Source organism: Adiantum capillus-veneris, chromosome 11 (assembly GCF_014529385.1).
Source record: "Adiantum capillus-veneris isolate H3 chromosome 11, ASM1452938v2, whole genome shotgun sequence".
Classification (NCBI taxonomy): domain Eukaryota; kingdom Viridiplantae; phylum Streptophyta; class Polypodiopsida; order Polypodiales; family Pteridaceae; genus Adiantum; species Adiantum capillus-veneris.
Window position 1 is genome coordinate 142,649,861 of NC_140941.1, and position 11,120 is coordinate 142,660,980.

At 43.4% G+C, this 11,120-nt stretch overlaps 1 pseudogene; it reads right to left on the reverse strand.

The window, feature by feature from the left end:
* Window positions 1–2,708: 2,708 nt before the first annotated feature.
* On the reverse strand, window positions 2,709–4,358 carry LOC147448138 (uncharacterized; annotated as a pseudogene).
* Window positions 4,359–11,120: the final 6,762 nt, after the last annotated feature.

The following is an 11,120-nucleotide window of genomic DNA, read 5'->3' on the forward strand; positions in this document are numbered from 1 at the left end:
AAGGAAAAACAGGCACATTGCAGAGGTTGCACGTGCATTGATGAATGAGAAGAACATGCCTCATCATTTCTGGGCTGAAGCTGTAAATACAACTGTGTACATTATGAACAGGACACCTACAGCTGCGGTGCATGATGTAACACTTGAGGAAAAGTTTACAGGTACAAAGCCTGATTTGGCACACTTGAAAGTGTTTGGCTGCATAGCTTACGTGCATGTACCAGATGAGTTGCGTAGGAAATTGGATCCTAAAGCAGAGAAATGTATTCTTGTGGGATATTTCCTTGAATAAAAGGAGTACAGGTGCTACAATCCTACTACACGAGAATTACGAGTGAGCAGAGATGTAGTCTTTGATGAGATGAGCAGCTGGTACAGTAATACACATGGCACTATTGGGGCTGATGTAAAAGATGATGTGGTTGTACAAAATGTGAGGCCACAGTCACAGGTTTTGAGTGGACCACAAGAGTCCTCTTCTCGTGGCTCTGTTGAGAAACCATGGAATGGTAGACTACGTACGCAGGTTACTCCACCAACAGGTACAGGGAATGTATCACGAAAAGGAAAGGAAAAGGTTGATGAACCTCCCTTTATGGTTGATGCATCATCAGGTTTTTCACATGTAGACATGGATTCAGATGGTTCTGAACAAAGTCTTGATGAGGAATTTGGAATTCCGGCTGTCAGGACACCTGGTGTAAGGAAAGTACAAGAAGATGCTAGAGGGCAAAGGAGTGACCCAGGACCGCGCAGATCTAATAGAGTCAGAAATCCAGTTCAGAAATTGACTTATGATGGGTATCTAGCGCATCACCAAGCCTACATGGTTAAGGTGATACAGAATGTGGAGCCCACATGTTTTGAGGATGCAGTTGAAAATGTGCATTGGGATGATGCAATGAATGAAGAGATGGATGCATTGGAAGCAAACAACACATGGGAGTTGGTGCCATTGCCAAGTGGCAAGAAAGCTATTGGCTGTAAATGGGTGTATAAAACCAAGCATAAGGCTGATGGTAATATTGAGCGTCACAAGGCAAAGCTGGTCGCAAAGGGTTATGCACAGACGTATGGCATAGACTATGAGGAGACCTTTGCTCCAGTGGCAAAGATGACGACAGTGAGAGCTGTCATAGCAGTGGCTGCATCTAGAGGATGGATTATGCATCAAATGGATGTAAAGAATACCTTCTTGAATGGTGAGTTGCAAGAGGAAGTGTATATGGATCAGCCACCTGGTTATGTCGATCCAGGTTACCCAGATTATGTATGCAGACTTCTCAAAGCTTTGTATGGTTTGAAGCAGGGCTCTAGAGCATGGTATGACAGGATTACCAAGTATCTTGTCAGTATTGGTTTTAGGAGAGCTCATGCTGATCATTCACTCTATGTACGTGAGAGTGATGTGGGGATTGTGGTCATTACCATATATGTAGATGACCTTATTATTGTTGTTGACAATGCTATGGAGATTGACCATGTGAAGGGTCTTCTCAAACAGGAGTTTGAAATGAAAGATTTAGGCGAGTTGCGCTACTTTCTTGGCATTGAAGTGATCAGGACTCCAGAGGGTGTATGGCTATCACAGAGACAGTATGCTTTGGACATGTTGTCAAAGTATGGTATGGCTGATTGTAAGCCAATTTCTATTCCCTTGGATGTGAATGCAAAGCTGAGTGCAGAGAAGGGTGATGTTGTTGAGGATGTCAATATGTACAGGAAGATTGTGGGTAGTCTAATCTACTTGACTATCACGAGGCCAGACTTGAGCTACACAGTAGGCTTGGAGAGTCAGTTCATGCAACTTCCGAGGAAGCCACATTTGGATGGAGTACGACGCACACTTAGGTATGTGCAAGGTACTCTTGACTACGCATTGTTCTATGCAGCAGATGCACCATTAGCATTGTATGGGTATACAGATGCAGATTGGGCAAGTAGCATTGTTGATAGGAGATCTACGAGTGGCTTCATGTTCTCTTTTGGGAGTGCTGCTATTACTTGGAGCAGCAAAAAGCAGCCTACGGTTGCTTTATCGAGCACAGAGGCCGAGTACAGAGGTGCAGCAGTTGCGACGTGCGAGGTAGCTTGGCTACGCACATTACTTGAGGACTTGGGAATGCAGGTGGACCAGCAGATTGTCATCCATTGTGACAACCTCAACAGCTTGCAGTTGGCTAGGAACCCAGTGTTCCATGCCAGGACCAAACACATAGAGGTCCATTACCACTACGTTCGAGAGCGAGTGTTGACGGGCGACATCGACTTGGTCTACGTCAGCACAGAGGAGCAGATAGCGGATATCTTTACCAAGGCTCTCGGAGCTGAGAAGCTTCGACGTTTCCGGACTATGCTTGGACTCTGCGACATGCAGAGCTCGAGGGGGAGTGTTGAGATGTCGAGCTCTACACCTTGAGCTGGCATCCACTACGGGTCTTGGCCGCTTACGGCATTTACTCACTGGCGCGTTAGGTGACCGACACGAAGGATCTCTGCCAGTGATTCTACAGCTGGACTACACTTATAGTGCCAACCTAGTACGCTTCTAGCGAGTTCACACTTAGTGACCGCATGTACATATGTGCTACTTTTCAGCTTTAGCACTTAATCATTTTGTACTCTCTTTTCTGTGAAGAAGAAGAAGAAGCTTTCCATCTCTGTGTGCTTTGTGCTTGTCTTGTGTAGCTCTCTTGCATCCTCATTCTTTACAGTAGCCACTTAGGCCTCCAAAAGACTTCAAGAGCATATATCCCGGCAAAGAGGCACACAACGGCTTTGTACACACTACTAGCATCTGCATTCGCATCATGATCTATAGAAGGGCTCTTCACTTGAAAAAGACGCATTTCTTCTTTAAGCAAACTCTCCAAAACTTCGAAATTGACCTCACTAGATATGCATACATCAGTCCGAGGTGAAATTGGAGGAACATCACCTGTCTCAAATAAGAGATTATAAAAAAAAACAAAGTCATTACATCTGCCATCAGCATAGCCCTCATCCTCTAAGACCGCCTTACCTGGACTCTCATTGCTACAAAGAAACTTTGACTTTACACTCATCACATCTCTAACTCCTCTTTGCAACATATGCTTCGCAAAAGAGAGAAGGCCTGCCCTCCCTCCTGCTGCGGCTTCTCATCAAGAAGTACACGCTCACTCAGAACATCAACATCTTCAACCCTCTTATGACTGCCTTCATGCAAGACTTCTAAGGCAACACTACCTTCCTTGCATGAAGGAGTGGTAAAAAACTCTTCCTCAGGTAAAAAAATTGACCTCTTCTTGGTGTGACATGCAAGAATCAAAATCAAAATCACCAGTATCCGGCTCAGACAAGCTCCAAACCTGTGTAGCCCTTACCAAGTCTTTGCGTAGAGCTGAAACATCCAAATCATAAACATCACCATAACATGGGTCGTGCATCTCAGACAAGCCCTCCTTGTCCTCCTTGAGATCTGATTCACTCTCAATCTCATAGCCATTGCTGCCTCTATGGATACCTACATCATCCAAGTCATAAAGATCGTGAAAATTTATATCAGGTATATCAAAGACGCATTCCTTGTCATGAGACAATAGTTGCTCATCTACAAAATCCACCTTGTGCTTAGCATATTCATCAGGATAATCATCGCTTTTCTCACAATCATCAATGACAATAGCAAGAGGTAAAGAGCTCATAAATTGCCAAACATCACAGGAAGAGCCAGATGCACTGCACTTCATATCATTTATCTTACATGAACCTTCTTGCCTATCAAAAGTCTCCAAAACTTGGTTCCCTTCCTTGCCATTATGAACTTCATATGGACATTTTGTTATGATGTCCCTCATGTAGAGAGAGAGGTTGAATATCATAGATTCATCATCAGAGGACTCCTCATTAGCAAACGCTCCAACAAGCGGAATACAATCTCTAGATTGATCAACCAAAAAAAAGCTTGCACTACAATCATCAGATTCCAAATCACTGCAATAGCCACTCTCGAATAACTCATCACCAGCATTTGTTTGGCATGGAGCATCATCAACCATTTGCAAATCCCTCTTTGCCCACAAATCTGATAGACGATGTGCATTATCATCATTGACATCCTCAAATTGGCTATGCAACATTTTTCAGAACTCATCTTGTAATGAATCAAAGGCAATGACGACATACCTTTCTATTGCATCTTGAGGCTTCGGCAACCTCCAATAACGCATCAGCAGTGAGACCTTCAAGACGGACCAGCTTTGCCACCATTCCTCAGGGAGCATATGCAAAAAAACAAACGCATCATGGGACAAACCTTGAGACGCATAATTTTCTTTTGCCATATCATCTTGAATTCCCAATTTCGTCATCTCTTGCTCAACCTTCATTATCCACAGCCTTATACATTCCTCATCTGTTCCACAAAAATTTACACCATTTTTTCCTTGCAGCTTCGGACCCACATAACGTTTCAACAATGCGTGCTTCATCAACCTCCAACTATATTGGCCATGCTCGGGAAGTTCAACATAGAACTACCAAGCACCTTTCCGCAAAAAGAATTCCTAGGTGCACAACCGACAAAAACCTTCGTCCCGAGCATGATCGCCAAAAGATGATGGGGAAGAGATGGCCATTCTGCACACACTCTAGGGTGCACAATCTGCAAAAACCTTCGTCCCGAGCAGGATCGCCAAAAGATGATGGGGGAAGAGATGGCCATTCTGCACACACTCCAGCATCCCACATATGACATAGCTCTAGACACCTTGCCGGAACAACAAAATCACCAAAATTTGTTGCATCAACTTCTAGTATAAGATATCATCATCTCGAATACGTACACGAGCTCCTGCACAACCATTCCAAGCTCTCGTGTTCATCCATGCAAGCTTGCACATGCATGGTTTCACAAGCAGACCCTCTTGACCCTACTTCAGAAGCCCATCTCCCAACTTTTCCCAACCATCTCCACCCGCCTACACGGGAAGGCACACACAGAGAAGGGAGATGCGGACCCTCCTTCACTCCTCTCAACCCCCTTTGATGACTCTCCTCGTAAACTCCCAGACACCAGGGACTCTCACGCACTTGAACTTGGCTTCGCTTACCTCTGCAAACGGCAGCCACTTTCAGATTGGTCGCGCTTCTCTCTGGATTGTGCTCCCCTTTGTGTTCTTCACCCTTGCGCACCCAGCTCGCAACTAGTTGGCCGCAATCTCGTGACCATGCTCCCCCATATTGCTCCTAGTCCTCCTGCTGGCTCCCACAAAAATAAAAAAATGCATTTGGAGGAATATGCCATGTCGCGTCCACCTTACTCTCTCTTCCTCCCTTGAATGTCTGCAGGCCAGTCGCGTGCTCTCTCTCTCTCTCTCTCGTGACGTCTCGCAATATCTGCAGTCCAATCGCCCTCTTCTTCACGCGAGAGGGCCTACAGAGGGAGGGGAGGAACCCTGAGACAAGGGACGGCAGAGGCCGTTGAGAGGTGCAAGGGCGGATGCGATTTGCACAGAGAGAGAGAGGAGTTTGCTATTTAGCGCTCGAGCGAGAGACAAAGAGAAAGAGAGTGATAAAAAAAGTAAAGTATTTCCACCTGCTTTGTCCCTTTTGCTTTCCCTGTAAACCCTTCCCTTTTGCTTTCCCTCTAAACCATTCCCTTTTTTATTTAAAAGAATACCATTATTTTTTGAATTTTTTCTAGTAGGGGGTGCGGTACCCCCTACTGCCAGCTGTTTTTACTTTTTTTTGGGCCTTTCCTTCCCACAACATAAATTTCAACCTAAGCAATGGCCAAGCATAGTATCATACGCCTTCAAGGTGCTAGCATATGCGATTATATCTAGAAGAACACCTTTTCATCACAAACAACAAAAACAGCCCAATGCTTCCTCGCCACAGTGATGTCGAGCATTCAGTGCAACCAATGCGCTCCCCGTGATGATACTTTAATATTCATCAAGAACTTCCATTGTTTTCATGAGAGTACCATATTGGCATGCCTATCAAACAAAGCATTGCCCAGTACTACATCTCTCCCAATAGTCCCTAACTAGCAATCCGATTGTGAGCGTTTTCATCCATCTCACGTAGGGCCACCGCTAGCGTTTAACGTACAAGCAAAGGTGATGGGATTTAAAAAATGGCATTCCTTCACATTTGGTTAAAGCAGTTCTGAGCTTCCTTGTCATCACCATGTCAGGTGCCCTATAAAATCAAGGCACTCTAAGAAACAATACTCCTGATAAAGCGCTCATTAAGAACCATATGCACGCTCAAGTGACTCAACAAGAACTGAGCATTCTATAGTGTATCAATGTATCCCCAACCCAAGGCCCCCTTACCTTTGTTGGTTTCATCAACACACCACAAGAAGCCCAACTAACGGCAAATGGATCTACTATAGCAAAGCACGAGCATCTTAGGTGAAGCTCGAGTCACAAGCAGATTCTACAACAGAGCGAACTACTATAGCGAAGCACGAGCATCTTAGATGAACAACCAGATTTTGCAATATAGCGGACTACTGTAGCAAAGCACGAGCATCTTAGGTGAAGCTCGAGTCACAATCAGATTCAGCAATACATTAGGACCAAGGGCTCAACATAGGAGCAACTATTGGCACGAGCTGTTGTAGAGCGGGTGAAGTTCCGCACAACCCAAAAGAAGACACTAACGCGGCAATACCAACTGCCGACATGAACACTCACACTATACCTTTCTAATATAGCCCCTTACCAACCTGACCTTTACAGTTGTAGTGCACTTATACCCATACGGCCCCTCACCAACCCCACCTTTAAAGTTGTAGTGCACTACCAACAACCTTCTTGGTGTTATGTTCACCACCCACAAACTTTTCCATCGCTTAAGATTAAAACTTCTTGGTGTTGGGTTCACCACCCACAAACTTTTCAATCGCTTAAAAAATTAGACTGAAATTCTTTCTCCTATTTTTAGTTAGGAAATTTTAAGTGAACTTTATGACCCAAGCCCGTTGGGTATGCCAAAAATATAGTTCCCTCCCTTAGAAGCTATCCCCCTATTTATGCCAGCCCCAGTGATAAAGCCAGAGGGTTGTCAAATGCAGACTCTTCGGACAATGATGATGAGTGCATACAAAGCATGTGAATGATTGGGAAGGTCCCTGATGAAGATGTGCAGGCTTTTGCTACAGACTTGGAGAAAATAGACATAGACACCAAAGCCCAACTGTCATAGTCTCTTGATCCCTCAATAGATATACCGATGACTCAAGCTAACGAGGAAGGTCTACTTGATCAAACAGTACCTCAAGCTAAGAAGAAAGTCAAAAATTCCAGTGACCCTAATAGAGCTTCAGCTTCCTTGGCAAACAAACCCCCTTAAAAATAGTAAGAAATAAAATGTTCTGTTATACATGCTATCACCTTAAATTGTAAGGGTCTTACAGACCTTGCCAGAGCTTTGGCAATCAACAAATGTCTTTATGATCTAAGTTTGCAACCAAACTTTATTTGCTTGTAGGAACTGAAAATTTCAGGTTCAACTTTAATGTATGATCTAAGGAGGATCAACAACAATTACACATTGGTACTGCCTGATCATCATGCAAGAAGAGGAGGGTGTGCTACATGCACTAAAAACTTCTAAACTAATTTGGTCACAATTGTGCAAAAGTCTGATAAAGGAAGTTGGATCTTTGTCACACTAGATAGTCCTTTCAATGATTCTTTGATAAATGTCTAGCCTCTAACTCTATCTCAAATAAACTTCAAAGTTGGAAGAACATTATCAATGTTTCAAGACTTGTCCCGATGATCAGAGACTTCAATATGGTGGACAAGATCAATGGCAGACTCAATTGTCAATGCTAACGGTTGGAGACTTCAATATGGACAAGATCAATGGGAGACTCAATTGTAAAGGACGAGCTATAACTGGGACATGGAAAAGTCAATGGGTTTCCTTACTAACTAATCTTAATATATTGAATGTTTCTGAAGATGTAGACTTTACATGGAGCAACAGGCAGATAGGTGAAAACTACAAGGTAGAAAGACTTGATAGAGTTTATCTTTCAATTAATACGCTACAAGGTATGTGGCAATTGGAATGTAAGAGTGACTCTTCTCTCCTTCTTTCAGATCATAAACTTGTTTCTTTGTCTCTTATTAAGGCTAATAATCAGTACAAGGTGGCCTCATCTTGATCAGTCTCTTCTTGAATTAAAATGCATCAGGTCGAACGTAGAGCATATTATCAAGGAGTCATTTGAATCCAATCACTCTCCAAGCAAGGTTTGGGAGAAGGAAATTAAAAAGATTCAGAAAACCTTAAAAGACTACAAAAGGCTAGCTAGGGAGATAAAAGAAAAAAGAAGGATGATGATAACTAGGGAGATTATTTAGATGGAAAAATCTCTCTCCAAGCTTGATCCTCTCCCCATGAAGCTGATAGAGCTAAGGGAATCTTTTAGACAAGAAGAGCTCCTTATAGCTAATAGTGTCCTTGTCAATTTGGACTAGAAAGATAGATAGAGCTACCGATGACATGTTTGGTCTTCTAAAAAAAAAAGAAAGCAAAGGACTTTATCCCTTTGGTAAAGAAGAAAGATTGTAGTTTGGCACTTAGTTACAAGGAAAATCCTAATATTTCTTATGACTTTTTTACTGTTGTTTTCTCCAGCCCGTCCAAAAGTGACAAAGGTGTTCAGCAAGCAGGAGCAAAAATTGCTCAGATCAAAAGAAAGACAATGGCTCCTCATTTAACCCACTTTCTGGATCATCCTTTCTTTGAAAGTGAGCTCCAAGAAACCATGAAGAAACTCAAGAATGGTAAATCTCCAAGGATTGATGGGATCCCCAATGAGTTCTTTATCCTGTATAAAGCTCTTGGCAGGGTGGGGGGGTCACTTAATAATTATGTGACTATCACGTGAGTACAGTAGAAGGGGATGTTAGAGTCCATTTTTTCTCACATTTTCACATACATAAGGGTACTGTAAAATGAAATTTTCCATTTTTCTCACTTTTTTTTTTTTGGGAGGGGGGGGGGGGGGGGGGGGGGGGACTGCTGTACCACTCCCTAACCAAAAGTTTGGCCCCAAATTATCCCATACACTAGGTTCCTAGGTTACCCAAGTCAAAAATAGGGGAATCATGGGTAAAACCCAAAAGTAGGAGGGTTTTGAACGCTTAGATGGGGGGCATATGGGACACCTTTAAGAACTTTGAAGGGCCCAAGTTTTCAACTGGAGCCCTAAAGTAGAAAGTCCCAATGTTTACTCTAAGGAGGGTATGTGAACTATCAAAGAAGATCCCAAGTTTTCAACTAAAGCCTCACCGGCTTATCAAAGTAGGTGAACTATAAACCTAGGCTTTACTTATTGCAGCTTGACAATACAACATGGGTAGCCCTAGCCCAGTCTTTCGATCCTTGCTTGCATTCGAGCGTATAGATCACCACTTTGCTTTCTTGTATATGTGAAGCGGCGTACGCATACAAGGAGAGAGTAGGAAAGAAGGGGAAGGGGAAGACACAGTACACAGCTATTTGTGGAGCATTAGAGAGTGAAAACCCTCTACTTCTTATTCTTACCTTATAACCAAAGAATAAGAGGGCGGGTGCCCGACCACACCGGCCAAACTGGCCACAGGCATGAAACCCAACAATCTCCCACTTGAAGGCCAATGTGGCCCAAGTGGCTAAAGAAAAATAGGGACTATATATGTAATTTGTAGAAACATGAAGCATGACTGTAACTTCACCCTACGCCCATCATCTCTATGCAATGTGCAAACCGCTATGAGGCTAAGCTCTTCGTTAGAGCATCTAGTGGGTTGTCATCCGTGTGAACTTTGGCTGAGTCAATGCATTTATTGTCAAAATATCCCGTACCACATGATACTTGACCTCTATGTGTTTCGACTTGGAGTGAAACAGGGGGTTCTTTGCTAGCGCAATTGCACTGTGACTATCATAATGTAGCAGTGAAGTCTAGTGTATACCAAGGTCTCCCAATAAACGCGATAACCACACAACTTCCTTACTTGAAATGGTCACTGCAACATACTCTGCCTCAATGGTGGAAGACGAAGTGCAATTTTGGATGCATGACCTCCAAGAAACTGCTGCTCCAGCGAACAAGAAAATGTGGTTAGATACGCACCTCATGTCCACACTGATGGGATTGACATCGTACTAGCTGGGGAGGATGGAAGAGAAACATCATATACACAAGGAGTGTGTAGGCTAGATTATGACTCGAGCAAAGTAGGTTCCAAGATAGACTAACTTGGACTCATAAACATGATCTTGAGTAGTTGCTAAGCCATCACAGACTCACTGTAAACAAGTGAGAAGTAATGCAAATAGAATGGAGATTGTTTATTCATGAAGTGAGCTTTAAGAAGTTTGACGGCCTTGCACCAATACATGTGGGATAATTCCACCTTTTCCTCCTTGACTCACACTATATTGACTCTAGGAAAAAACTCACCCTTACAATTCTCCTCTTGAGATTTGGACTAGGAAGAAAAACTGAAGAAAAATGACATCTCTGGCACGCTCCATCCCAGGAGCAAAAGACCATCTCCAATCCAGGAGACAAACTATCTCTAATCCAAGAGATACTCGACATCTCCTCTTGAATAAAAGTATAGAACTGAGACCAAGCTAATCCAAGCTATCTCCAAAACAGTGGGGGACATGCACAGAGGGAGATCATTGACTTTTTTAGAGTAGAGACTCTGCATTTATGCACAAAGGGAGATCGTTGACTTTTTGAGACTCGGCATTTAGATAAGATTCATATGGACCAGCAAAGCCATTAAGCTTGGGAGAGCGAGATCCCCATGTCTATGAGGGCCACCCTGACATTGATGAAGGCCCCATTAGAGGAACAAGATTATTTGAGTAGGGCATGGGAGACGTCCACTACGAACATTTGTTTGATAGAGGCAAACATTGAGCATGGATTTTTTTTTGGGGGGTGTGTGTGTGTGTATGTGGTGTGGTTACTACAAAAGTGAGACAGGTTGAGAGAGAGCAATAATCGAACGCGTTCATGAGAACAAGATAGAAGGGGGGGGGGAGAGAGCGAGTCAGCCTCTGATGTTAGGTGATTCGCTGGCAATTGTTAGGTGAGTCATGAGACA